The 27,960-nt window shown below is 46.0% G+C and overlaps 1 long non-coding RNA gene across 2 annotated transcripts in view; it reads right to left on the bottom strand.

Annotated features, from left to right (window-relative positions):
* Positions 1 to 5,217: 5,217 nt before the first annotated feature.
* The window catches only part of LOC121490764, a 31,965-nt gene continuing 9,222 nt past the window's right edge, over positions 5,218 to 27,960 (bottom strand). Inside the window, exons 3-6 of one of the 2 annotated variants that reach the window (XR_005987765.1) lie at positions 14,610 to 15,064; positions 12,325 to 12,394; positions 7,726 to 9,297; positions 5,218 to 7,360 (exon numbers count right to left, since the gene is read on the bottom strand). This is a non-coding gene — a long non-coding RNA (uncharacterized LOC121490764). Of the gene's footprint in view, positions 9,298 to 12,324; positions 12,395 to 14,609; positions 15,065 to 27,960 lie in introns of both variants that reach the window. The other variant, XR_005987764.1, reaches the window with a different exon arrangement.

Genomic DNA, 27,960 nt, shown 5'->3' with positions numbered 1-27,960 from the left:
TTATACTTTAAATGAGTGAATAATATGTGAGTTATAGCTCAATAAAACTTTTTTTTAGAATGATATTTACTATAATTGCTCATTCTGGGGCACAAAGGGCTGTATAAAATTCAAAGACCAAAAAACAAACAAACAAACAAACAAACAAACCCAAACCTAATCCGCAACTGAGGGAGAAATGTGACATTTTTAGCTAGGGTCTCCCTCTGGGCCTCCTTTTCCCCCTCGACGCCTAGACCATTCTGCAGGGCTGCACTCCCCCTCAATTTATTTTTTTTTATTCTTTAGAAATTTTTTATTTGAATTCAATTTGCCAACATATAGTATAACACCCAGTGCTCATCCCATCAGGTACCCTCCTCAGTGCCCGTCACCCAGTCAGCCCATCCCCCAACCCACCTCCCTTTCAGCAACCCTTTGTTTCCCAGAGTTAGAAGTCTCTCATGGTTTGTCTTCCTCTCTAATTTTTCCCAACTCAGTTTCCCTCCTTTCTCTTCTAGTCCTTTTCACTATTTTTTATATTCCGCATATAAATGAAACCATATGATGATTGTGCTTCTCCAATTGACTTATTTCACTCAGCATAATACCCTCCAGTTCCACCCACTCCCCTGCAGTTTCTGAGAAAACACCAGATTTGTTGCACACAGTGCTCTCCCAGGATTTTGGTCATTTCATCTGGCAGCTGAAGACTGTAGCAACCTCCCAAACCCCCCACCCCACCCCCAGGTAGGACAGGTCTTGAACAGGCACCCTGGGTGTTAGTGTTTCTCCTGCCTTTGCAGCAGAGAGGACTAATCCTTGGAAAGGCTGGCTTCTGGTATGAGAGGGGTTGGGGACAGAGAGCTCAAGATGCTAGCAAGTCTGCCTCCCACCAGGATGCAGAGCCTGCTGGGCAGGCTATAGAATACTTGCAATGAAATGTGGGAACCTGCGTGTTTTATGCTTCTACATCCTTCTCTAATTTAATACCGGGATCCACAGCCATCGCTGCCGCCAAACACATAACCATACACTCCAGATTCCGGGGCAGGTACTTCTCAATTAACATAAGAATTAGTAAGGGAAGCAGGTTTGCATCATACAGGAGTCCTGAGCCCACAGGCCTATAAAGGGCACAAGGGAAATGCAGATGAACAAAGCAAGCTTCTCTTCATCCAGTGAAGTGTTTTAGGTGAAATTTCTTAATATTCATGTCATTGTTGGCAACTACCTCAATATTTCAATGTCCTGAATACCCAAGCCCAGGCACAACTTCAGGCTGTTGCCTCTGCCCCGGACTTGTCAATTTTTACCACAATCTTCTAAGATGAGTGTTATTAACCCCATTTCTGCAAACAAGGTGTCACACAAGATGGGTCCCTGTTACCAGGATCCAAGACAAATGCCATGATGTCACAAGGCATGAGCTAGGGAATGTGCTATCTAGGGGAAAGGACAAATGAATCAAGTAAGGATCTACAAAATGAGTGAAGGCAGCCATCCCTTGGATCCACCCATCCTCCCATATAGTACAAGCCTAAGAACAAACCTGACAGTAGAGCCAGACAGTCTGGATTTGCCAGCTGCTTATAGTTGTCAGAATGCCAACTGTGCAGATCTTGGGGTCCATGGGATATTAGAGACCCTCTGTCAGGAGAGCATAAGTGAGCCCAAAGGCTAAGTTGAGATGCAGTGCCTCCTGTAGGGAGTCAGTGGGAACCTCCCACCCGGTCCCTGAAGGCTCACTTTCCAGGGGATCTAGAATAAGAACCCAGGGTCACTTTAGACAATTCTGATTACTGTACCACATGAGGAATCTGAGGCCCAGAGAGTTTAAGGCGCGTGAGAGCAAGATCACACAACTGGCAGAGTAAATGGCAGAGTTCAGATTCTAAATCATGCTTTTTTCACCACACTGTATCTCAAGGACAACATCCTTGTTATCCAACCCATGGTCCTCCTTGCTTTCCTCTGGAGCAGCCCCTGGGGTCAGCATACTCGCAGGTGTCTCAGGTTTATTGTGGGGATGAAGCTGAAACCTGCTCTCCCAGGTTCTCTGGGATGACTAGAACCAAGGGGAAGCCTTGGAGGCACCAGTAACACCAGTTCACTCTGTGCTATCTCCGAGATTTCTAGATGGCAAGGCCACTTGTCTTTCTCTTTCAAGTTTGATTTCCCAGTTTCCAGAGCCAGAGGCAGACCCTGAAAATAATCTATACTAACTCCAGTAAATACGGATACCATTAACACCTCAGCTCCTTCTTTCCCCTAGGACAACAGAAATATAGTTCAACATGGATAATAGTAAAGTCTTGCAATGTGGGTGTGGGTGGGTGTGTAGATCCCTGTATGAGGTTCTGGGAGAGTTGAATAAAAATGTCCTTCCCTTTCATGGGATCGGTACAGTTTGGTAACAGCCAACCTATGTGAGCCAAAGACCATCATAAACTGAGTGATTCTAATAGAAGGCAAACAGAACACAGAGCAATTTATACCCTATCCTTGTTGTAATTTCAAAGTCTCAGAAAATTTAATTAGAGGAATCCCAAGAGTAATTTAGATCTGTCTTGTGTTTCATTGGTCTTGCATTGGCACGGCTCGGGACATTCAGGATGTATTTGTGTCCCTCACCTTTTCTTCTGTCTGAGTCAGAGTCTTTTACTGTCCCATTTGGCCATAGTACTGGTCTGGAAATCTTTGAGCCTAGCCCCCAAGGACACATATGTACCACTGACCAGCCCCCATAACACAGACATTCTTTTGGTTCTCTTGTTGGCTGGAGTTATTTTGCCATGTCTGAGAAGCTGCTGAAGTGACAGCTTCACCTGTGTCCCGGCTCTATCAGCTCTCACAGCTGTGGCAATGTGAGCGCCTGATGTAAATGCAGTCAAGGCCCTGGGAGGAATCCCTGGTTGGAGAGAACAGGTTGTGAGATAAGAATGACATTCCAAACCGTGCCGAAGGCATTTGGAGATGCAGCCTGAGAAATTCTGGAGGACGCGCAAGTTGCTCCCAGCTACAGAAGATGCAAGGACACGTGGTCTGAGAGAGGCCAACTGACCTCAGAGTCATCTCAAGCACGTACTCTGACCCACCCAGGAAGCAGCTGGCCAGAGACGGACCCAATGGGGATCCCTGTGGTCCTCAACCTTACTGCCTTATTAATGGGTAGATAACAGTCAAAATATTCATAAAGGCAGTTATTTTTCTCCACTGTGCTTGCTTGCTTGATTTACAAGTCCAGGGACAAGGCCTGGCCGTCCAAGATGACAGCGAACTGAGATTCCATTCTTTAATCATCCTTATTTTTAGTCATGGGGATAAGGGAGTTGAATTACTATCCTGTCACCCCCTTGAGCTGAAATCCATCTGTTCCTAAGAATCTCAATGGAAAGTTTAGGCCTGTCTTTGTGTTCTGTAACCTCTATTTTTGGAATAGAAGTGTTCTCCAAAATCTACTTTTTAAAAATCCAGATTTGCTAACCTGTGTATAACCTTATTATTTTTCCCTCTTTATCTGCTCCGTCATCATCACCACTCCCCATATCCCCTGAGATCCACCCCTGTCAAACACCTACTACACAGGGAATGTTGTTCTGAAAGTCATCATTCCTTTCATAGGTAACTGCACAGAACAGCAAGAAGGCACTTCAGGGAGGTCGAGTGTTGCACTCGTCATGGAATTTGGAGAGCAAGCTTGAGCTGGGAATTCAGCAGTCAGCAAAGGTGCCTGTCCTTTTTCTGGAGACCTGTCAGTCCTGGGTTGAATGTCAGAGTACACTCCCGATCCGCCTGCAGGTTTCATCTGATGGTTTTGACCTTTACAACGGGTGTGTTACCGGGGCAAGTTTCCCATTGATTCAATGAGCCTCATTTGGAATCAGTTGAGTAATTACGATTTTTCTGGCTTCCCACCCTATTCTAATTAGTGTACTTTACCTAACCAGAGCCAGCAGGAGCTGCCTCAAAGTCTCTGCATCCCTCCCTCCTGGATCTATGAAGCTTGTTTGACTGGAAAGTAAATATTATTTGCTAAAAGTAGCTCAGATCGAGTTTATAAGCTCAAGATTCCTCATCCTCCTTCCTGCCTCCTCCCCAGCCACCCCCAATCTTTCTTCTTCCCTGTCAATGTATGCAATAATAGAATCTTGATCTTTAATCATCCTTTTTATCTCTTCAGTTAGTGTCACACTTTTGGGCTCATCTGAGAAAGACTTCAGGGATGGGTTGATGAGTGAGTGGGAGACCCTGCGAGGCAGTGAGCTGTGGGGCCGCCCTGAGAGCACAGGTGGAAGCCTGAAGTTGAGAAGTTTCCAAGGAAGGCTAGACTCCCTGAGCTGTCACCCTGACCATTCTCAGGGGGGGAGAGAAGATAAAGCCCAGGTGAGCCTTCCTCGAAGTGGAAATAGCCAAGGTATAGCCCTTGGGATGAGTAGGCTTCGTGAAGCTCACTCCCAAGCCGGTGGAGGTGTGAGCCTTGCTGTCTCCCATCCCATGTCTCCTGCCTGGATCAATACTTCTCAAAAAGTTCCAGCAACAGAATCCCCACCTGAAACAAAATTTAGGCAGAATCAACCGATAAAGCCAATAAAAGCTGAGTAGCCGGTGGCAGGGGGTGAGGGGGTGCAGGGCATGAGCTTCTTCCTCAGTCCTCCCTTTCGCCACCCACCCTCTGTCCTTGCAATAGCCCCAGCAAACATCCAGGGAACAGTGTTTGGGGACCGCTGCACCTCCAGAGCACGTGGGCTGCTTTAGGCAGAAGGACATTGTAATCTTAGCCTTCCCCTGCACCCCCTCCCTTTCCCCAACTGGAGAGGACAGATGCTCCCAAGTAAATGAGTTGAAATTCAAGTAAGAGAAATTCCTGGGGGCTGTTTACTTGGTGTTCCATGGCTAACAGGTTTTACTGTGCCCTCTGGCTGAATCATCCCTCTGGGGGTGGGGATGGGGGGGTGGCAGACGGTGCCAGGAAGCCTGGGCAGCGTTGGGTGGCAGCACTGCTACCTCGAAGACACGTGGTGTCTGCTACCTGCCCACCTGTTCGGTTCTTCCCACATCTCTCCCTCCTGCAGACAGATTCCTGGCTCTAGTGTGTGGGGTTTCCTCATGCCCGCTCACCCCTTCTATACCGAGTCTGCATCAAATTAAGACAGGAGGGATTTGTGGGGGAAGAGAAGATAGGGAAGTGTTCATACCCGAGAAAGTCCTCTTTTTTTTTTTTAACCTGGTGCAGCACTTAGTGAGCATCCAGCAGATGCTAGACTCCTCCTTGACATCTCCTGGGAGCCCTGGGAAGCGTGCTGGACCCCGAGTCCTCGGAGCAGGGCTCTGCTTCCAGCTCTACCATGAACCGTTCCAGTGGCCTTGAGCAAATGTCTCGATTCTCCAAACTTGGCTTTCGATAAAATTAAAAGGTGGTCCCTAAGGTCTCTTCTAGCCTTACCCTTAATGGGCCACTCGTGGTCACTGCCTGGTCAGTCCTTAGCCTCCCCTCTGACGTCAGGGGCCCCTGAGGCTCTTTGGGTGACATTACTCTGGATAGTGCCCTGCTCCTTGAATGAAATCGGCCTTGCAACCCGCCCACCGGGAACCACCTGGAACAGAGAAGATGCCAAAAGCAGTCCACACACTCAACCAATTAGGGCTAGCCCGCAGGGAGGTGGCAGGTGGCAACTCTATCCAAAAGGGGCCCTCCTGACTGATGGTGACCAGATCATCAGATTTTCTTGTGTCAGGAAGATGAATGTGAGGTTCTTACAGAGAAGATGCCAGAATAACCACAGGGAGACAGACTGCCTCGAAACAAAGTGTAGCCATTGTTCTACTTTTTTTTTTTTTTTTAAGATTTTATTTATTTATTTGACAGAGAGAGCAAGCACAAGTAAGGGGAGAGGCAGGCAGAGGGAGAGGGAGAAGCAAGCTCCGTGTGGAGCAGAGAGTCTGACATGGAGCTTGATCCCAGGATCATGACCTGAGCCTAAGGCAGACACTTAACCATCTGAGCCACCCAGGCACCCCCCATTGTTCTACTTCTTGAAGGAGGTCCCACAGGCCAGCTCCAGGAGCCCCGGGACAAAGCATAGCTCTGTACTGATGAGATGGCTTTCCAGGACTCCTCATGTCCCCTCCTGTGGGCTTACAGTTCACATTCATCACCTGAGGAGAGCCAGACCTGTCTTGTCCCTGTAGCCCAAAAGTGCCTAGAAGCAATGATCCTATTCTATTCTGTAAGCAGGTCATGATAGGTCATTAATCTCCTAGGTCATAAATCTCCTGACACCCTGAATTTGTGTTGGGCATGACTGCTCCTTCCTGACCCAACACGTAGGGTTAACTCCTTGTGGGTCAATGGAGCAAGCATTTCTTCAAAATCAGGGCTCTAAGTGGTTTGTTTGTTACTAACTGGTAAGGTAACTTTGAGAAAGGTGCTTGACCTCTGCCTCAGTCTCCTCAGCCTCTGATGAGAACAATATTATTCAATCTACCTGCCTCCAAGGGCTTTTGTAGAAAGAAATTAAATGCGATCATGTACATGAACCTGCTTAAGTGTACACAATGTACTGGGTAAACAATTGTCCTTAATACCCAGACAGTGAAGGGCATGAGACAGCAGAAGGTAGAAATTAAGAGCACCAACTCTGGCATGTCCTACAAGGCTTACTTAGCCTGTGTGCCTCAGTTTTCTCATCTATAAAATGGGGGTGAGGGATCCCTGGGTGGCGCAGCGGTTTGGCGCCTGCCTTTGGCCCAGGGCGCGATCCTGGAGACCCAGGATCGAATCCCACATCAGGCTCCCGGTGCATGGAGCCTGCTTCTCCCTCTGCCTGTGTCTCTGCCTCTCTCTCTCTCTCTCTCTCTGTGACTATCATAATTAAATAAAAAAATAAAATGGGGGTGATTACACCAGCACCTGCTTCATAGGGCTGCTTAACTTAATGTACATCGAGAACTTAGAACAATGTATAGCATATAGTAAAGGCTAAATTAATGTCTTGTATTATTAAGAACACACTCCTCTGGCTAGAAAGCACATCTGGTGGGCACCCACAGCCCTCCTGGGCACCTGGGAATGAAGCCCTGCCTGGGCCTTAGGAAGGAAAATGTGGCAGGTCTGGCACAACTCCTCCCTCACAGCAGGTTCCTGGCCTTCTATCCTGCACTGGTACCGTGAGACCCCATGCAACTTCCTCCAGCCCAAAAGCCCCCGTAGAAAAGAAAGAAGACCATAGTGACTTGTCCCACAATCCTCTGGATTGCTTCCTGTGTGGTATCCGGGAAGAATGCCTCACTCCAGGAGTCCCCAGTTGTGCACCCTATTGCAGAGGGGAGCCTTAGCATGCATGTTGAAGAATCAGAGAAAGAACGCAGGAGAGCTCCCCTGGAAAGGAATAGAGAATTACTATTGCTGTAAATACCTTTACAAATAAATGATTCCTCAGCCTTACTTTTGCCTATAATTTGCCACCCCTTGAGTTCAGAATGAGGTAGAAATTTTTTTTCAGGATTTTATTTATTTGAGAGAAAGAGCAAGAGAGAGCATGAGCAGGGAAGAGTGGGACTCCTCACTGAGGAGGGAGACCAACATGGGCTCGATCCCAGGACCCTGAGATCATGACCTGAGCCGAAGGCAGATGCTTAACCAACTGAGTTACCCCTGAGGTAGTAATTTTAAAAGCAGTCTTAGTCCAGAATTTGGTGTACTCTTCTCAGCAAACCTCTATATTGGGAGCAGCGGTCACTGACCCCATTGCAAGGGAGGTGGGGGGAAGGATGCACCCAGCCTGCTGTGACCTCACGCTGCCATGTCTGAGGAAGTGACTTGAGCAAGAAAGCCCCAAGTCCTGGGGGCCTGGCCCTTGCCCACCACTCTACATGGCAAAGGCATAGAAGCATCTCTGCCACACATCACTCTGTTGTTTCTGCAGTGGTCCTAGGTCAGACTGTCACAAATGATCATCCAAGTGAACCCTGAAAGGTCCCCACTGCAGCAGTGGGGACTGGTGAGGAACAGGGTGACCACTGCATTTTGAGAGACTCTTCTGTGTTTAGTCAGCCTCCGGTTGGCTTTCCACACTCCGCGGTGTCTATCCATGACTGCATTCATGTCCAGCTGGAATGACAGCTTTGGCTCTGGGTTTGGATTTCTTAACCACGACATGAGCCGAGAATGCGGAATGGCACGTAACAGTGACCAGGTCTTGGTATTTGCTCTGATGGCACAAAGACTTTTGTCCTGGAGTCAGATGTCAAGCCAAACCTTGAACTCTGCTGCCCTGGCTTCAGCAGTTGCTTCATAAGTGAGTCCTAACAATTGTTCCACGTGATCAGAGGGAAGAAATAGCAGAGTGCCATCCTCAAGGCTTAGCAAGGACACCAGCATGCAGTCCCAGGAAGGCTGTGGGTTACAAGAGAGTATGTCCCAGAGCCCTCGAGTGGAGTTAGTCTCGGCAGCCTCTGTCATGTGACTCCTGTCCATTTCCCCTCAGAGGAAATTTCTCTCTCTCTATGGAGTAAGGGGGCAGGCATGAGGTTTTCTCTGTGGGAACCAAAATGTTCCTACAGACTATATCTTTTTCAATTTCAAAAACACCTTTTTTTTTTTTTTCATGTAAGGTATTTTCTGAAGTCTGCATGAGGTATGCATAGTATTATCATGAATCCTATTGTAGGGCTAAGCTGTGAGGTCCATGGCATCATATGAGTGTAATTCACTCTTTCCTCCGACCAGTGTAAAACTAAAACAACCTGCTAAGCAGTGTGTAAGTTTCTCCCATTAAAACACACATCTGGTCACAGATAGGATGGTTCCAAGGTAGGGGGCAGACCCCCATGAAGACCTTTCAGAGGCCACAAATACAGAACCAATTAAGGAATCCACCCCAAAGGAAAATAACATCAAATTGCATTTTTTCAAAGTGTAAGGGAAGAAGAACACAGATCTGGTTTTACTCATGATAAATATTTCATTAGCAAACGATCTCCACCTCTCCCCTCCTCCCACCCCTTGCTCACTCCTCTACCCTCCTCCCTCCACCAACTTTGCAACCCAGCTTAGGGGAGTGGGGGAGGCGGAGGGGGTGCATTTGAGTGATGTCATTGCCTAGAAAGTGAGAGCTCTTCCCAGGGGAGAGGGGGAGATTTCCAAACACTGCAAAGTGGTCCGAAGCAGGAGCCGAGGGGCAGTTCCCTGGGGGAGGCATGAGAATACTCTGGGGAAAGCCAGGTGAGACTCTGCAATCTTGAGGAGGGAGAGGACTCTTCTTTGCAGAGTCCAGCTGTGGAAGGCTCACCGAAGGGAGCTGAAGCTGTGGGAGCCTGCAAGAGAATGATAGGGGAGGGCAGACATGGAGTCAAACAGAAAATTATCTTGACTCATCTAGGAAACTAAGGACGAAAGCAATAACTCAGTTTCTACATGTGCTCTTGGGGAAAGGAGAAGATTGTTCCCAGAGAAACACAGGCCTTCTTAGTCTGCCTTAGAAGACCTTAGACTCAAAGCCAGGGCTGGGGAAATAAAGAGGAGCAGGAAACCAGAAAGATCTGGAGAGAACTCCGTAGTATTTTTGGTTAACACAAGTGGGGCCTTTAACCGCCAGATCCGATACTCTTAGAGGTAGGTACTGCACCCCAACACTTGTCTCCACTTAGCTATGCACCGAAAGTTTGGATGTGTAAACACTGCTGTTGGAGGGGCAACACAGGAGCCCATAAGGGGAGAGACAGGAGGCCACAGTGGCTCAGATGGTTAGGCATCTGCCTTCAGCTCAGGTCATGATCCCTGGGTCCCTGCTCAGCCTGGAGCCGGCTTCTCCCTCTCCCTCACCCCTGCTTATACTCTCTCTCCCTATCTCTCTCTCTCTCTCTCTCTCTCTCTCTCTCTAATACATAAATAAAATCTTTCGAAAGGTGGGGGGTAGAGGCTATGATTCCCCGGACACCCCTTTGGAAAAGCCATTTCTCCTTGACCTTAGATGAAGGTCTATTCCTTGTTTTTTTTATTCATAGACACAGAGAGAGGGGCAGAGAGACAGAGGGAGAAGCAGGCTCCACGCAGAGAGCCCAATGTGGGACTCAATCCTGGGTCTCCAGGATCACACCCCAGGCTGGGCCAAACCGCTGCACCACCGGGGCTGCCCCCGTCTATTCCTTGTTAATTTCTCCCTAAATAAGTTTCTTTAGCTCTTAAAAAAAAAATAGTGGTTCTCAAAGCAGGGGGTCCTTGTACTAGCTGCATCAACATCACCTGGGAACTTGTTAGAAATGCAAATTCCCTACCTGATGCCAGCAACCTATGTTTTAACAAGCCCTTCTGCTGACTGTGATGCCCGTGTGCAGGCTTGTCTAAGCACCATCACTTTAGCCGAATGGCAGACCCACTGAACCAAGAAAGTATTAAATATTTCACCCTTTCCTATTTATCGATCCATGTTTGGCTTTTGTATTTAAAAGTTCTTTGCAAATGGGACGCCTGGGTGGCTCAGCGGTTGAGCATCTGCCTTTGGCTCAGGGTGTGATCCTGGGGTCCCAGGATGGGATCGAGTCCCACGTCAGGTTTCCTGCATGGAGCCTGCTTCTCCCTTTGCCTGTATCTGTGCCTCTCCCTCTCTCTCTGTGTCTCTCATGAATAAATAAATAAAATCTTTAAAAATAAAATAAATAAAAGTTCTTTGCAGAAATGTACAGGGTTTCTATGACATGTAGCTCAGTGTTTCTGAGGTTATGATGCACACTATTGAGTTAACTCTTTTAACCTTGGGGGTAAGGAAGAAGTAGGTACAACAGGGCCAAAATGTAATTTGATCAACCTTCCCTCCTAAGCTGGGGGAAGTGCGTCAAAGTGAACGGAAGAGATGCAGGGAACAAACCTTGAAAGACTCTTAACACTCCAAAACAAACTGAGGGTCACTGGAGGGGAGAGTGGTGGGGGATGGAGCCACTGGGGGATGGGCATGAAGGAGGGCACTTGATGGAATGAGCTCTGGGCATTCCATGCAATTGATGAAACACTAAATTCTACCTCTAAAACTAATAATATATTACATGGTAACTAAATTGAATTCAAATTTTAAAAAATTTTTAAAGATTTTATTTATTTATTCACAGAGACACACACACACAGAGAAAGAGAGAGAGAGGCAGAGACACAGGCAGAGGAAGAAGCAGTCTCCATGCAGGGAGCCTGACGTGGGACTTGATCCTGGATCTCCAGGATCACACCCCAGGCTGCAGGCGGCGCTAAACCACTGCACCACTGGGGCTGCCCAAACTTAAAATTTTTTAATAAAAAATTAAAAAGAGAGAGAAAGAGGCAGGGGACTGGGCTCCAGCTGCCTTTGACACCCTCCCTCCAAACAGAGCCGCCTGAATTTACAAGGCAACTAAGAAGTGTCCTTAAGACCTGCACTAGCTCGTCCTTCTCTTTGGAAATAAGAGCTTGCAGGGCTGCCCGTGGCAGGTGAATAACCCCCAAGATTGTTCATATGCATCCCATTTCCTTTTCATTTTCAAGGTCAATCATTCTAGTATTTCTCAACACTTATTCCCTGCCCCACTCCTGGGGAAAATGGAATTTAGAGTCCTGGAGACTCAGCTGCAGTCAGCCACCCTTTGGCCTCACCCTGTCCCTCCCCCAAGCCACACATTCCCTGTGACTCTCTCCTCTGGGTTCCAGAACTGCCAAAACATTCCAAGACAGAGGTGATCCCTTCCCACCTGGCTCACATTGTCAAAAGAGATAAGGGAGGCCAAAGACAGGTATCTGTCAGGGGAGCCAAGATCTACGTGCTCCCTGCAGCCTCTGGCAGGCCCAGATGAGAAGGGAATTGGAGCTTTGGCACAATGCCTGGAGAAGGCTGAGGCTGAGGAGGAGAAGGGGCTGTTATGTAAGTGAAGCACATGGATTAGAGCCCTGCTATTCACCTGTTGCTAATTAGTGCACTCGCAGGAAAAAAATCTGCCTGCTGGTACAAGCTTACCTAGCTTTCAGAGTAAAGGCAGAAAGAGGCAATCTAGAAGGGTTTCGTTCAGTTCAGCAGAAACATTCATTGAACCATAGGGTACCTATTAGATACTGGGGATCCTGAAATAAATAAACCAGGGTCCCTCCTCACCACTGGCTCATGGTCAAGAAGAGGGACACAGGATTGTCAACAGTCCTTTGCAACCCATGTGATTTACAATTCATGTGATACATAAAATGAAACTCTCATCAGTGTACAACAAGCCTGCAGAAAAGCTTTGAAAATTAAGTTAAGCAGACCCAGTGGTTTCTTCCAGAAAGGCGTTCCAGGCAGGAAAAACAGTGTGTGCAAAAGCTGGGGAGTGGGGCTGGGGTCCTCTAACCTGGCAAAATTAAGTGAAGGTTCAAACGCCAGGAGCAGGAAGACCAGCTGCCTCCTTGCAGGGCCAAAATCTGAGTGGAAGAAGCAGAGAAAGAGTGAGGGTAAGAACAGGTCAGGACTGAATGGACAGGGAAAGATCGGGGGAAGGGAGGCCAGGGAGATTGCTCGGACAACCAGCGAGCGTGGAGGCCTTTATGGGCCAGTGGGGACGCTGCTTAGAAGAGCCAGCCTAGCCCAGATGGCAGGGTGGCTGCTGGCACGCAGACACAGCTGTGTGCAGACCCCAGTGCTCCCAACCAGTAGGAGCGGCTGCTCTGCTCGAAGAAAGAGTGGAAGTTGGAGCCCAGAAACTTTTTTAAGCCCCTGGACGAGGCCTACCGTGTCTGGGAGGGCATGAACAGGATTAAAAGGGAGACTCCAGGAGAGCAGAGCATAAATCTGCCCATTTGCACCCAAGAGGAAGACAACTGCTTACTGGATATCTTTACCTTGAACCCCCATGGACACTCAAACATAACATGTCCAAAACAGATATGTGATCACCACCCCTCCTCCCTAACTCACACCCAGAAACCCCGTGAGGCCACTCTCCCACCTTCTCTCTCTAAGCAAATTATTTACTAAATCACTCTTGAATCTGCTCACCTCCTATTAGTTTCCGGGTGCCACGGTCACAAATGACTACAAATTTAGTAGCTTAAAACAACACAAATTTATTATCTTATAGTTCCTGGAGGTCACAAGCCTAAAATAAGTCTTACTGGGCTCACATCAAGGTGCCAGCAGAGCTGTGTCCCTTCCGGAGACTTTAGGGGGAAATTCATCCCCTGGACTTCTTCCAGCTTCTGGAGGCTACTGCGTTCTCCGGCTCTTGACCCCTTCCTCCATTGTGAGAGCCTCTCTGACTTTGACCTTCTGCTTTCTTCCATCTTTTAAGGATTCCTGGGATTAGCTCAAGCCCACCCAGATCATCTAGATTAACTTCTCAATCTCAAGATCCTTAATTTAACCACATCTGCAAAGTCTCTTTTACCATGAAGGTAACACTGTCACAGATTCCAGGCTTAGAAAGTGAATGAAGTCTTTTTTTCTGCCATCTGGGCAGTTATTCGGCCCACCACACAGCTCTGCCCAACGCCTCTGTCACCAGCGTCTCTCATGTGGAGCTGTCACTATGTTGCCAATACATAGCCAGCTCATGAAGTATTTAATGAGGGGAGAAGAAAAGAGGGAAAGAAGAAAGAGAAGTGGAGGAAGGAAAGGGTTCCTCTTCCCATGGTCCCCTTGTGGGAAAGGATGCCTTCATTCCCAGGCTCTCACCTGGCCTCCCTGACCCCAGGGTGTCCCCCTCCACACCATTCTTGGCCATGCGGTTTCCTTCTGTCCTTGCTCTTTGCCACCAAGCTTTTCCTTGCTATCTTCTCTGTCTGGAAGCTTTTCTCTGACCATCCTAATAGTCACCCTCACTGCACCCCAACCTCCACACAGAGCACCTGGCCAGGTGATGGCCCTTTGGCTCCAGCAGCTCTATTACCTCCCCAGAAGCCTTCTCAGACTTCTAGGTTGCGGTGAGTTGGGGCTCTGGGGGGCACGTGGAGCCCTGCTCTCATCTCTCCCAGCCTTTACTTCATCTGCTTGGGACTCCCTGTCCCCTCATCCATCTTTTCTGAGCTTTGTATGCTTGAGGACAGGTCAGAATCTTGTTCCATGTTGTCCCCCAAGTACATTGTAAGGCTCAGTAAATATTTCTGAATCAGAGGTGCCTGGGTAGCTCAGTGGGTTAAGTGTCTGCCTTTGGCTCAGGTCATGATCCTGAGGTCCTGGGGTCAAGTCCTGCCTCAGACTCCCTGCTCAGTGAAGAGTCTGCTTCTCCCTCTGCCTCTGCCCCTCCCCCTGCTCTCTCTCACTCAAATGAATATATATATATTTCTGAATCAGATTTTTTAAAAATAAAATAATATTCTCTTTGATCGAAAAGTCTTTGGGTACCAGACCCAATCTGGCCAGGTCCTAGACAGCCAGACCCTGCTCTTTCTTAGTGCTTAGGGCAGCATTCTTTACTCATGGAGATATGTTCCCAGGCCTCCAGGGGATACCTAAAACCTCAGATAACACTGAAACTATACAGGCTATGCTTTTTTCTCTACACACATATCTATGATAAAGTTTAATTTCTAAATTAGGCACAGTAAGAGATGAACAACAATAATCAATCACAACAGTATACCAGAATAAGTTATGCAAATGTGGTCTCTCTCTCAAAATATCTTCTTATACTGTACTCACTCTTCTCCTCCTGTGATGATGTGAGATGATAAGGTGCCCACGTGATGAGATGAAGCAAGGTGAACGAAGTCGGTCTTGTAGCGTGTTAGGCAACTACTGATCTTCTGTCGATACGGCAGAAAAGGATCATCTGCTTTCAGACTGAGGTTGGCCTCTGGTAACTGAAACCTCAGATAAAGGGGGACCACCGTATTACCTGCTGCTGACTTGACTGGAAGGTGTGGTGGCAAAGTCAGTGGAGGGACACTTTCCTATAGACATAGAGGGTCCAGTAAACAGTTCAAAGCTTGTCAGTCGGTCCCAGATCAGGAAGGCAACTAGGGACAAGGCCCTGGCAAAGAGGCCTGGGAGGTTTTCCAAAGCCAGAATCCAGAAAAGAGGTTTCCCCACTTGGGTCACATAGGCACGGCTGGACCCTGCTGTCTGTAATTTCATCACTGGCCAGAGCTGGATTCCTGCAACATAGCAAGAATTCCAGGACAGCACACGTGAGGCAGCAGCTGGACTGTCAGCCTTGTGCTAAACCAAGGCAGAACCAATGCGGCAGCTCTCCAGCAGAGGTGCACATGTGGGGGCCCCACAGCCCTCCCACACTCAGCTCTTCTCCACCAAAGGCCCCTCCCCACACCTCTCCCCTCCCGATTGTACTCCCCCAAATGCCAGGTCTGCTCAAGGAGGGGAGACATTTAGGAGAGTACCACCAAATCTCTAGCAACTTCAACAGTTGATGAGAAAAAATTGTTAACAATGACTCTTTTCCGTCTGCTTTTAATAGAAAAATTTACAAAATAATAGTTTCCTTCAAGAGTTAGTGTGGCCAAGACAAATTATGTCCAAAGTACTTGTCAACTTGCTTATAGGCTAAACAAGTATCTCTTTTTTCTCACTCTCTTTCTCTGTTTTTTTTTTTAACTTTCTTAAAATGAATATTATTAGAACTTTTCACAGCCCAAACTCAGCTTCTCACTTCCATTCCATATGGAAATTTTTGCTTTGGCTTATTTATTTTCACAGCTCTATGATATTCCGTAGCATGTCTACTCTACAATGTATTCATCCATTTTGCTCTTGGTGGATATTTAGGTTGTTCTGAGTTTTTTTCCTCTGTCAAATAATTTTTTTTCCTCTTTCAAATAATTCTGCAATATATTCTTCTACAAAGTCTCCTTATGCACACTCAGGAGAGTCTCTTACGTGGAATCGATGGGTAAGTACTTCCTCAACTTGACAAAAGGAGTAGTGTCATTACTAAGCTACTATCCAAAACGGCTGCATCCATTCACCCTCCCACCAAGAACACGTGTTCCCATTGCCCCATATATCCCCCAATACTTTGCAAATGTTTTGGGGTTTCACCAATCTTACAGGTATAAAATGTTATCTGGTTTGCGGTAATTTACATTTCTCTGACTACTAATGGGATCAAGTATCTTTTCGTGTATTTATTGACCTTTTGGATTTCTTCTGTGAAATGCTTGCTCATATCTTTGGCCTGATTTTCTACTGAGTTGTTTGTTTTAATCTTATCAATCTATATTTCATTTTTTTTTCATACACTTTCTGGATACCAGTCCTTTGTCATTTATAGGCTATGTCTGTTCAAGTCCTCCAAGAAGCAGACACTAGAAGGGAATTAGAAGTGCAAGACAAGGGCAGCCCTGCTGGTGCAGCGGTTTAGTGCCGCCTGTAGCCCGGGTGTGATCCTGGAGACCTGGGATCGAGTCCCACGTTGGGCTTCCTGCATGGAGCCTGCTTCTCCCTCTGCCTGTGTCTCTACTCCGATCTCTCTCTCTCTCTCTCTCTCTCTCTCTCAATAAATAAATAAATCTTTAAAAAAAAGTGCAAGACAACAATTATTGGGGCTAATGCTTATGAATGGGAGTGGGAGTGATGGGAGTGGGAGTCATTGGGGAGAGCCTTCAGATGCCAATGCAGATCTTGATATCTGGAAAGGGGAAGGAAAAAGAAAGGAGGATTGGGCAGGAAGAGCCTCCACTGTAGGGCAACTCTGAGAAAGTCTCTGTCCAGCTAATGATCCCTAGAAGTTTGCCTTTTAAAAGAATTCGACATTGGGCAGGAATGTCTCAGCTCTAGCTCTCCAGCCATGCTCAATTTTTAGCAGGGACCAAGCCAGGGAGAACTTGGCCTCAGCTTGAACACGGTGGTGGATCTCAAGGGTACAGCAGCTACAGGCTCCCCTCTAGTCACACACCTGGCAGGTGCTTCTCTCTAGAAGGGAGACTGAGCAGCACACTCCTATGGCTGCCACACTGCCAAGATCTTCTCCTGCTTGGCACTTGTCTATTTTTTATTTTTCCCTTACAGCATCTTTTGAGGAAAAGAAGCTTCACATTTTACATGGTCAAATTTACCACTACTTTTCTTTATGGTTTGTTCTTTTTGTTTTCAGATAGTATTGCCTACACTGTGATCTTGACAGTTTTCTATATTTGCTCTTAGAAGTCCTAAAGTCCTGCTTTTCAAATTTTTCACCCAGAACCTGATGGGTTCTTTTGGGTTTTGTTTTTCTGTATGGATTACCAAATTCCCAGGGCCATTAGTTGAATGGTACATTCTTTTTCCATGGATCTACATGTCATCCCTGTCACATATCAAGTCTTCACACATATAGGGACCTGTCTGGGGGTTGTCTATTCTGTTCCATTGGTTCTATTTGTCTCTTTCTGGGCCAACACCACATGGCCTTAATTTAGTAAATCTAAGAATCTTACAGGGCAAGTCACTCATCTTGTTTTCTTCAAAATTGTATAACTCTTTTGGCCCTTTGCTTTTTCACAGCAAGGTTAAAATCATCTTGTCTACTTACAAACACACACACAAAAAAAAAAAAAAAAGAAAAAGAAAAAGAAAAGAAAAAAAAAAAACCTGCCCAGATTTGGTTTGGTGTCACATAGAGTTTATAAATTAATTTAGGAAAAATTGAAAGTGACAGTGAATCTTTGTATCATGAACACTTTATTCATCTATTGAAGAATACCTAAATAAGTGTGAAGTTTTATCATTTTCTTCATAAAGATCACGTATACATTTAATTAGATTTATTTCTGGTCCCTTACAGCTTTTGTTTCCTTTTAAGATGTTAGCTTTAAAAGCTTCTGTTTTCTAACAGGGATTGGTCATAAAAATGCAAATTGGTTTTTGCATAATGATCTTCTATTTAGCAAACCTGATGTATCTCTTACAAGTTGTATGAGGCTCCTTTTTACACATCTCTAGAAAATCTGGATCCTCTGTACCCAAAGAGAATCTAGGCTTTTACCCTTGGTTACTTCAGCAATCCTAGCAGGGGACTCTGCTGACTCCCCTGGCTAAACAGCAACGCCCCCTTCTGGAGACCTGCCAGGGAGCCAGAACTCTCCTGCAGGATAGCTGTGGTGCTTGTTTAGATCCAACAGGGATCTGGACAGAGTAGCCTAACTTGAGGTCAGCTTTACTGTTACAAAATAGAATGATCCCCAGGCAAAAGGCTCAGAGCCAGCGGGTTAGACAAGGGGCTGCCTGGATGACCTGATTAAAAGATGTCGTTTCTTGATTGGCCACATCCACTCTGTCCTTCCACTCTCCCTACTTGAAAAAGCCTTGGGGACATCAGAAAGCAGGCCAGAGGGAGGAGGCAGCACTGTATGGAGAAAGGGAGTTAGAGTGAAGCCTGCCCCTCACCCAGCCCACCCCCACTAAGCTCTCAAACTGTTCCCAAACCAGGTTCCACTTCCAGTGTCCATCTGGCCTGCTGCTGGAGGGCAGTTGGGCAGCTTCCAGAGACCTATGTGAGGCCAGAAAGATGTGCTCTGTGGATCACTGGCTTTGGGGTCTCCAGATACTGGAGAGAGACAGAGAGAAGATGAAAATGTGATGTCCAGGGATCCCTGGGTGGCACAGCGGTTTAGCGCCTGCCTTTGGCCCAGGGCGCGATCCTGGAGACCTGGGATCGAATCCCACGTCGGGCTCCCGGTGCATGGAGCCTGCTTCTCCCTCTGCCTATGTCTCTGCCTCTCTCTCTGTGTGTGTGTGACTATCATAAATAAATAAAAATTTTTTAAAAAGTAAAAAAGAAAAATAAAGAAAGAAAATGTGATGTCCATTTAGTGGACACAGGCCTCTCATTAGCCTTCAGCTGTCTCCACAAAACAGTCCTGAGGCAAAGTGACTTTTCCAGAGATCCCATTATCTCTTCTCTCATTTCTCCATGGCCTACTTGGGTGTACAGGGTCTTGGTGACTTAACGTGAAGTCTTGGGTTTTATTCCCATATCCATCAAAGCTGTGAGCCAGTGACGCACAGTGAAAAATGAATGATTTGAGTCCGACAGATCTGAGTTCAAATTCCCATATGGTCTCAAGCATAGTGTAGTCAACTCTTCCAAGCTTTAGTTTCTCCCTCTGCCTATGGAAGAAGGAAATATTTTCTTTGCGGACTTAGTGAGATGATAAAATTAAATCAAGTACATCACCCCAGAGTGGATGCCTAATAAAGATGTTTGAGTCCTTGGATGGTTTGTGAGGAAATTGCTAGATCACTCTTCTAGTTTAATGGAGTGTTGGGTACTTGCCAATCTCACCTCTTTTCCAGTGAATCAAGAACTGTGAGTTCCCCTGAAATGAGCAGCCACTATGTACAATGTTGTATGCTCAAGATGGAGTTCATGTGCATATGTTAACTCATTTTATCCTTAGGACAACTCTGTGAGGTGCACGGAGTGGATATTATGGCCATGCTTCAAATGAAGAAATTAAGGTCCAGAGAAACAACATGACTTCCTGAAGTTGGAGGCAGGATATAGAAGAACTGAGATAAAAAAAAAAAAAAAGAAGAAGAAGAAGAACTGAGATAAGCTGTGTGCTTCGTGGAAGCCTTTGCTGACTTTGGCCCCATTGGGTTATTTCCCTTCTCCTTTCCTGGCAACCTAGTTCCAGACCTCAGGTAACCCCACGGTTTTTAGCTAAGTTCCAGGGCAGTCCTGACGTCTCCTTTTCAGATGACAAATTAAGTATTTCAATTGCTAGGAGCAACAGTTCACCCACTCACTGGACCCTCCCAGTCTCCAGTGTTTTCCTGCCAACAAGAATTGACTGAAAAGCTATTGTTTCTATTATTCTTGCTTTTCAGAGGAACTGCTGTTCTGTATAAAGTCCCTGAGGTGGAAAGTGCAATCAGAATAAGGTGGAGAGGAAAGAAAGGTTAATGAGAAGAAAAGAAGGGCAAGAGAGGCTGTTTAGAGGAATCAGCAAATCATTATTTAAACCAAAAATGATTTTTTTGTATATTAACTCTATTATAACTTCTGTGCATTTGTATGGCTTCCTCCACTCACCTGTAAGCTTCTCGAAGGGGAAAGTGTGTGTGTGTGTATCTGTCCTTCTGTGTCTGTATTTAATCTATGGCACCTGACCTGATATCTAATACATAAACAACTACTCCATAGAAAGAAGGAATTGCTGGTCCATCTTTCCAGAAATGCCTCATCCTTGGGCTTTCAGTTGTGCCTGACACACCGTGACAGTCTCCACCTCCTGGAGGGCTATTCCCTTTGACTAGTTAACTGAGTCCTCTACCCACTGTCCACAGAGCAGAGTAGCATACCGTGGGAGAGGACTGTGATGAATGAGGCCAAGGGAACAGAGGATTATATGGGATACTGTCAGTCCTGGGAGAGACCTAAGTGGGAATATACTCCTGGGACATGCAGCATGGATAGTTTTGCCCTTGTAAGAAGAAGACAAATCACTCCACCAGGAGGAGCCCTGAGAAGGCAAACATGGCTCATGCTATCATCATTAGCTTGACCTGGGTCTGGTTCCACACTGCAGCCTGCACCACAAAGCAGAGCAACGCTATGTGGCTGCTGTGTGAATCAAGCTGACAACCCCAAAGCTCATTCCTTTGGTCCCCATCAAAATTGAGCCAGACAATACAGACCTCTGCAGAGTAAGAGATGCTCTACAGCAAGGGATGCCCAGAGCCTCAATCCACTAGGACAAGTCAAGAGGGTCAAGTCAAAAACTGATGTATTTGTTTCTTATTTGTCTGTTCCATTCACTGTTTTGATCATTGGTTTTTTTCACTCATTCGTTCCTTTATTCTCTTATTTTGTCACTCATTGATTAACATACTTATCCCTGCTTTGTTATAAAATGGATTTAAGGTGGAACAACTTATCCCAAAGATGGCATTTTTAAGTTGATTTGATCCCATCAATAATTCAATAATTTGAATATTTGCAATACTAATTTGCAATTGTATGAATTGCATTCAGTAATTTAATTCAACAAATAATGATTAAATGCCAATTCTAATAAAGATGAGACAACATCAGTGAGAAGACAAAGATGGGCCCCACCCAACTCTACCTTCTAGCCTGGCTGTAGACAAGTGGGTATGGACAAGTAAACAATCACAAAACAATTGCACACTAGTTATCCTTTTTTTTTTTTTTAAGTCTTTACTCATTTATTTGACAGAGAGAGAGAGAGCTGGGGGAGCAATAGAGGGAAAGGGAGAAGCAATCTCCCCGCTGATCAGGGAGCCCAATGTGGTGCTCGACCCCAGGACCCCGAGGTCATGACCTGAGCCAAAGGCAGATGTCTGGCTGACTGAGCCACCAGGGTGCCCCCAGTTGTCTCTCTAGTGATCAAGGCTGAACATTCTACATTACTGTCAGTCCCTAAATACTGCAAAAATTCATTTTAAAAGCTGTTTATATTCTACGTACTATAATGACATCTCACTAATTGTCATATCATTCTTCAACAACCAAAAACTGCTCCCCAGATTAAGGCTGATGCAGCAGCAGCCCCATGTCCCCCGCCCCCAGGCTTTGCTGTCTAAAAACCTGCTGTTCCTACCCAGATAGTGGCCTTGGGACATTGCTGTGTCCTTATAAAAGGAAGAATTTACAAACAAACCTATCAGAAGTTAAGACAATCAGTGGACAATTTTAAGTGCGACCTGCAAACCTCAAGTAAAAGGCAAAATTTGCCAAGATCCCATTCTGGGTCTAATTCCTCTGGTGCTGGCCCCCCAACCCCAGGTCTAGTTCTTATTGGCTCGGTGAGAATCCTTTGTTTCACTTCCCTCCACCCTGAGTGCAAACCAGGGTTTCTCCCTTCAATGAGGAGCTGCTGATGATCCAAGTACTTTTCCAGGTTTACTCAGAAAGAGACCTTTGTTCTCTTGATCTTCCACGTTTCATGAAAGAGCAGATTCCAAGCTAAATTCTGTCCAGAGGACTATGGGAAATCCATTTAATCTCTGAACCAGAGCTTCTGCTTGGAGAAATAAGAATTCTGCTGCCTGTCCTGCCTACCTCCTCAGGCTGGCTGTGAGACTGAGCCCTGTGAAGCGCACAGCTGGTATCAAGAGAGGAAGGAGTCCTACTCACTCATCCATCTTCCACCGAATGGCCTGGTTCTCTGTTCTGTGTTCACCTGCATCCGCTGTGGTCAAGTCAGATCACTCTGCAGAGGTCCACAGCCATGTTTTACTTGCTTTTTGTTTTCACTTGGCCTTGTTATGTGGTAAATGACCCCGATATTTTTTCTTCCCACAAGCCTCCCAGATGCTTTAAATGGAGTATTTGGTGCCCCAAACCTATATTACACTCTGAAGAAGAGGAGAAACTGACCTCTGTATAAACCAACATAAGAATGTAACCAATCTCAGGTGCTGGGGTTGGGAGTCAAACCCCATGTTCCTCCAGCTACAAGCAACATGTGAGACCACCCAGGCCAATCCCTGCCTTTGATGAATGGAGACCACTGGACTCCAGGTCACCCCAGTTAGTGAAAAGCCAAGCCCCACAGCCACCATGTTTGTTTCTCCAGTCACATAATGGCCAGCATTTGTACCCTGAGTTTTAAATATTTCTTAATGTGTTTGAGTGTATTCTCTCATTTCATCTCCTTAAGATGTCACCTTTTTCAGATGAGCAGGAAATCAGGCCAGGGAAAGAGAAATGACTTCCTTTGTGGTCATTCACAAAGTTAGCATCTGGGCTATAAGTAGTGTCTAGGTCCTAGAATCCCAGGGCCTGAGTTTCCCAACAGCTGTTTTTTTTTTTTTTTTTTTTAATTTTTATTTATTTATGATAGTCACAGAGAGAGAGAGAGGCAGAGACACAGGCAGAGGGAGAAGCAGGCCTCATGCACCGGGAGCCCGATGTGGGATTCAATCCCAGGTCTCCAGGATCATGCCCTGGGCCAAAGGCAGGCGCCAAACTGCTGCGCCACCCAGGGATCCCCCAACAGCTGGTTTTAATAGTAAGTAGGACAATTGCAGGACCTAGCAAGAGCAGGGCTCTGGGGTAAAGGAGCCTGGTGATTTAGGAGGAAGCCCTGGCATGTCAGATAACACTACTGTTACACATCAGAGCTTGAAGTAAAGAAAGGTCTCTCTGGTCTGGATTAAGGCCCAATTGCTTTTCAATGCAATGGAAGGATCTAGCAAGATAGCTTTCAAAGTATGGTCTCCAGGTAAGCAGCATCAGTGTCCCCTAGGGAATTATTAGAAATGCAAATTCCAGGATCCCTGGGTGGCGCAGCCGTTTGGCTCCTGCCTTTGGCCCAGGGCGTGATCCTGGAGACCTTGGATCGAATCCCACGTCAGGCTCCCGGGACATGGAGCCTGCTTCTCCCTCTGCCTGTGTCTTTGCCTCTCTCTCTCTCTCTCTATGTGTGACTATCGTAGATTTAAAAAAAAAAAAAGAAAAGAAATGCAAATTCCCCAACCAATGAGATCAGAAACTGGCCCCTGGGCGTGGTGCCCACGCACTGTGTTTTAGTAAGCCTTGTGAGGATTCTGATGCAGGCTCCGAGTTTGAGATTTAAAAAAAAAAAAAAAAAAGAAATGCAAATTCCCCAACCAATGAGATCAGAAACTGGCCCCTGGGCGTGGTGGCCACGCACTGTGTTTTAGTAAGCCTTGTGAGGATTCTGATGCAGGCTCCGAGTTTGAGGGCATCCACTCAAAGAGCAATATTCTCAAGTTTTGGTCCTGGGAGCCCAGCCTCAGGATCTCCAGAGGCAGCTTCTGAAATAGGTGATTGGAGATACAGTGAAAGAACCAGAGATTACTCCTTCCAGCCAGCATTTCCCAAACCGGCCTAACCTGAAGTATTACTATGGTCTTGAAAAGACCAATGGGAAAGGGCAGACCAGCACTCTGAGCTAGAGCAGCTAACAAACCATGAATTGGTTAATGGCTTCTCAGACTTGAATGAGCGTCAGGATTCCCTGGCGGGCTTGTTTTAGCACACACTGCTGGGCCCCCCCTCAGAATTTTTAATCCCATGGGTCTGCAGTGGGACCTGACATTAGATCATCTTGATTATATCACCCTTGATTGCAGTACTGGTCCCAATCACCAGTGCCCAGGATTCTGATTCTTATTTATTGAGCATGATGATCATCTCATAATTTTGTTTTTAATTTATGGAGAACTTGGCATCCAGTATCATATGAAGGTACTTGAATGACCCATTGGCCCAAAAGCACCTCCTGCTTTCTGAGAAATTTCCAACATCAGAATCACCAAGTGAGGGACAGGGTGACTGGAACTACACAGGGAGCTAAGAGTTCCTCTCGTCTTCTCTCATTTTGCCTGGAAACATGCATTAAATTGTTTTGTTAACATTTTGGTGCTGGGATAGTGAGATGCAAAGGAGTTCTGTAGGTAGAACCATGGCTAAAACTAGCTCCAAGGAAAACGAGATGGGGGCAGAGGGCAGTCTGAAGATGGCTGTGAGGGTGGCTGCCCCAGGACAGTTCTGGGGAGATATGGGGCACGTGGGTACCTGCTTTTGTGTACTACCATCTGGATTACCAAAGTGGTTGCCAGACACAAAAGAGAGAAATGAATATCCGAGCAAAAGAGCCCCTGATGGCTCCAAAGGGAAGTCAGTAGGAACTAGTGACTTGGCTTCCAACCAGCTGTGTGTGTCCTGTTTAAGTCACAAGAGCCTTGTCTCTCCCTCGTGTATTGTCCCAGTTCTCATCCTGTACCCAGGAAGGCAAGTTTTCTGTCTAGATCATTCCATAAGGAGGCTGGGTCACTTATTTCTGGGAGGATGTGGTACAGGTCCATGGAGGGAGAAGATAGACAGCTCAACCTCAGACAGAAATACGTACCCTGAAACTGGAGACCCCCATGGAGACTGGTATCAGATAACTGAGGACAAGATTGTAAACACAGGCACCTCTGTCTGCTACTGTCCTGCAAGCAGTGTCCAGGGGATGCTATCTTCCTAGGGCAGCCTGATTGGGCCTAGGGGCCAGTTCTTTGTATAAAAGCTTTGCCTGGAAAGAAATATTTCCTTTGTGCAGGCTCAAAAGAGGCTTCTGGGTGAGCTCAGTGCCTTAGTGGACAGCGAGCAAAGAGGGGGATTAAAGTGTTGGAAACAGATGGATAAGGTTAGGGACTGCAAACACAGAAGGCTGAGGGCTATACTGACAGAGGCTTTTGAACATATCAAAGAAACTAATTTTGCAACATTCTGCTCGCAAGCCAGGCACTTTGCTGGTTATTGGTCCTCTCCAGGCAAAGGTACAGAAATGGGCTCAGACCTAAGTCACTTGCCTGAGGTCACCCAGCTGGTAGTGACAAAGCCAGGGCTCATCTGACTTGAGGCTCACCCTGCCATGTGGTCTTCAGGGGGAACAATAGTAGAGCCTGTGTTTAAGGGGAAAAAAGGTGGCACTTGGGTATTTTCTATTTCTGCAACATGAGAGATTGGTTTACACATTAATAGGAATTGTCTGAAATAAAAACAGATTCTCTCAGGATATTAAAGAAATCTCTTTGCGAGATGACTGCCCTGAAAGTGGGAGAGTGCATGGCGAAGGGGCCCCTTGGTAATCCAGGGGCAGCCCAGAGGAAAGGACATGGATTTGGTCCCTAGAAGTAGCTTTGGAGAGTCACAGAAGAGAGAGAGCCACAGAGGAGGGAGAGCCACAAAAGCCTCCCACCCCCACCAAACAGACACACATACACAAAATCAAACTGAAAATTTGGGGGCCTTTGTTTTTTTACCTTAACACTCAAAGGAATGAGGCTCTCAGGTATGATAGGCAGTGAAGTGGCTATTTTGGGCCATTACGCTTGCCTGTCCCTCCCCTCATCCCCCCAACATAAGTACCACTGCTTATTCTGATACTTGGAGGAAGAGGGAGATTTGTGCTCAGAGACCTTCCAAGCAGAAACCATCTGAGACTGGGTGCTTGTCCTCCACGGGCCCTGCCACACAGCTGTTGTGTTCCCGTCCCATCTGGCTGTGTCCAGATGCAGGCTCAAAGGTCCTCACACTACAGGTGCCAGCCAAGAATGGAATGATTAAGAACAAAATCAAATCCAAATCTTGGCAGTCTCTTTGTCCATGAGTTTCAGCATCTGCAAGCTGTTTGCCATCAAAAATGAGCCCCTTGGGGAGGAGTTCTGCATGTAACTGGATCCTGAGAAGCTCCAATTCCCTAGTGACTGAAGACAGACTCCCCCCATTTCAGGAGCAGAGAGGGTTGCTCCACAGTCACACTGAACTGTGTCAGATGCTCAAGGAGGACCCTCTCTAATTAGCCTTGTCTACCTGGTCCCCTGAACACCCTATGGACCTCTCCTTCACCTCTACTTACAATACTGTTCTTGCCTGGATGTGCCTCTCTTCTCTCCCTGTCATTTAAATCCAATCATTTTTCAAGGACTGACTGGAAGGCACTTCCTCCCTGGAAGACTCTCAGGTCACCCCCGCCCCTGGAGATCTCTTCCTCCTGTGAATTATTCACCTTGCCTGTCTGCACCATTCATTTGGCTTCTAAATGGCCCTCACTCCCCTCCAGGTTAGTGGACTTGACTTTGAGACGAGTCTATTCAGATGATTGTGATTTTCCTGGTATTTCCTGGTATTTATGTGCACAATAAGCATTCAAATACTCATTGTTTGACTGCCAATGAATTATGGACAAACTCCTTCAAAAATATTTTTATTGGACCTGCATTATATCCTCTCAGGAACACATATTCCAGTCTTCTGAAGCTTATAACATGAAAAGAAAGTCTTGCTGAGTACAGGAGAATATAACAAGGCATATCTATTCATATAGGAAAGAAAACGGAAAATATTCAAAATCCCACTATCTAGAGTCAACCAGGGTTTGGTGGGGTTTTTTTTTTTCATTTTTGTTGTTTTTTAAATATATTATTTATTTATTTGAGAGAGAGAAAGGGAGAGACAGAGCGGGGGAAAGGATAGAGGTAGAGAATCCCAAGCAGACTCCGAGCTGAGCTCAGAGCCCAATGTAGACCTGACCCCACTGCTGTGAGATCATGACACAAGCCAAAATCAAGAGTCAGACACTCAATGAACTGAGCCACCCCAGTGTCCTTAGAGTCAACGAGGGTTTAAGTGTTAAGATATAGCCTTCCAAACATTTCTATAGATAGGTAGGTTTTTTTTAATAACAGCTTTATTGAGATGTGATTCACATATCATACAATTGGATAGTCATATGGAAAAAGATAAAATTTAATCCATTTCTCACACTAAACACCTGGATAAATTTAAATGGGTCAAAGATCTAAATGTAAAAATGAAATCATATAAATAATAGGAAAAAATAGATGAAATATTTTATAACCTAGGAGAGGCAAAATCCAGAAGGAATAACAGAAAAGATGAATAAGTTTGGCTCCATAGTAACATAAAAACATCCTAAGTGAAATCAAAAGGCAAATGAAAAGCTGAAAGAAATAACTGGTAAATCCAGACAAAGGGCTAATATCCTTAATAATCAGAGAACTTCAAAGAAGAAAAAGCCAGACAACCTGATAGAAAAATGGGCAAAAGAGATGAATAGGCATTTCATAGAAAAAGGAAAGCAAATGAAACTACATTCACCATTGCTCATAACAAAAGAACTGTAAATTTAAACTAAACTGAAATATCATTCATTATCATTGGGATCATCAAAAGTCCAAACTTTTGACAATATACTCTATTGGTGAGTGTTTGAGTAAATAATTGCTCTCCAGCATTTTTGTTGGGAATTCAAAATGATACAATCTCTGTGGAGGAGGGTTTTGTAATGTCAAGCAAAATTGCATGTGCATTTTCCCTTCGACCCAGAAATTACAGTTCTAGGAGCCTACCCCAAATGTAACTACCAAAATTGTGAAATGACATATGCTCAAGGTTATTCATTGCAACACCATCTAGCAAAGACATGAAACAACTCAAATGTCTGTCAATAATAGCAAAGACATGAAACAACTCAAATGTCTATCAATAGGGGACTTGTTGAATACATTCTGGAATGTAAAAGAATAAGGATGCCTGGGTGGCTCAGCG

Source organism: Vulpes lagopus, chromosome 5 (genome assembly GCF_018345385.1).
Source record: "Vulpes lagopus strain Blue_001 chromosome 5, ASM1834538v1, whole genome shotgun sequence".
NCBI lineage: Eukaryota > Metazoa > Chordata > Mammalia > Carnivora > Canidae > Vulpes > Vulpes lagopus.
The sequence above is the reverse complement of the archived record's forward strand: the minus strand, read 5'-3'. Positions and strand labels throughout refer to the sequence as shown.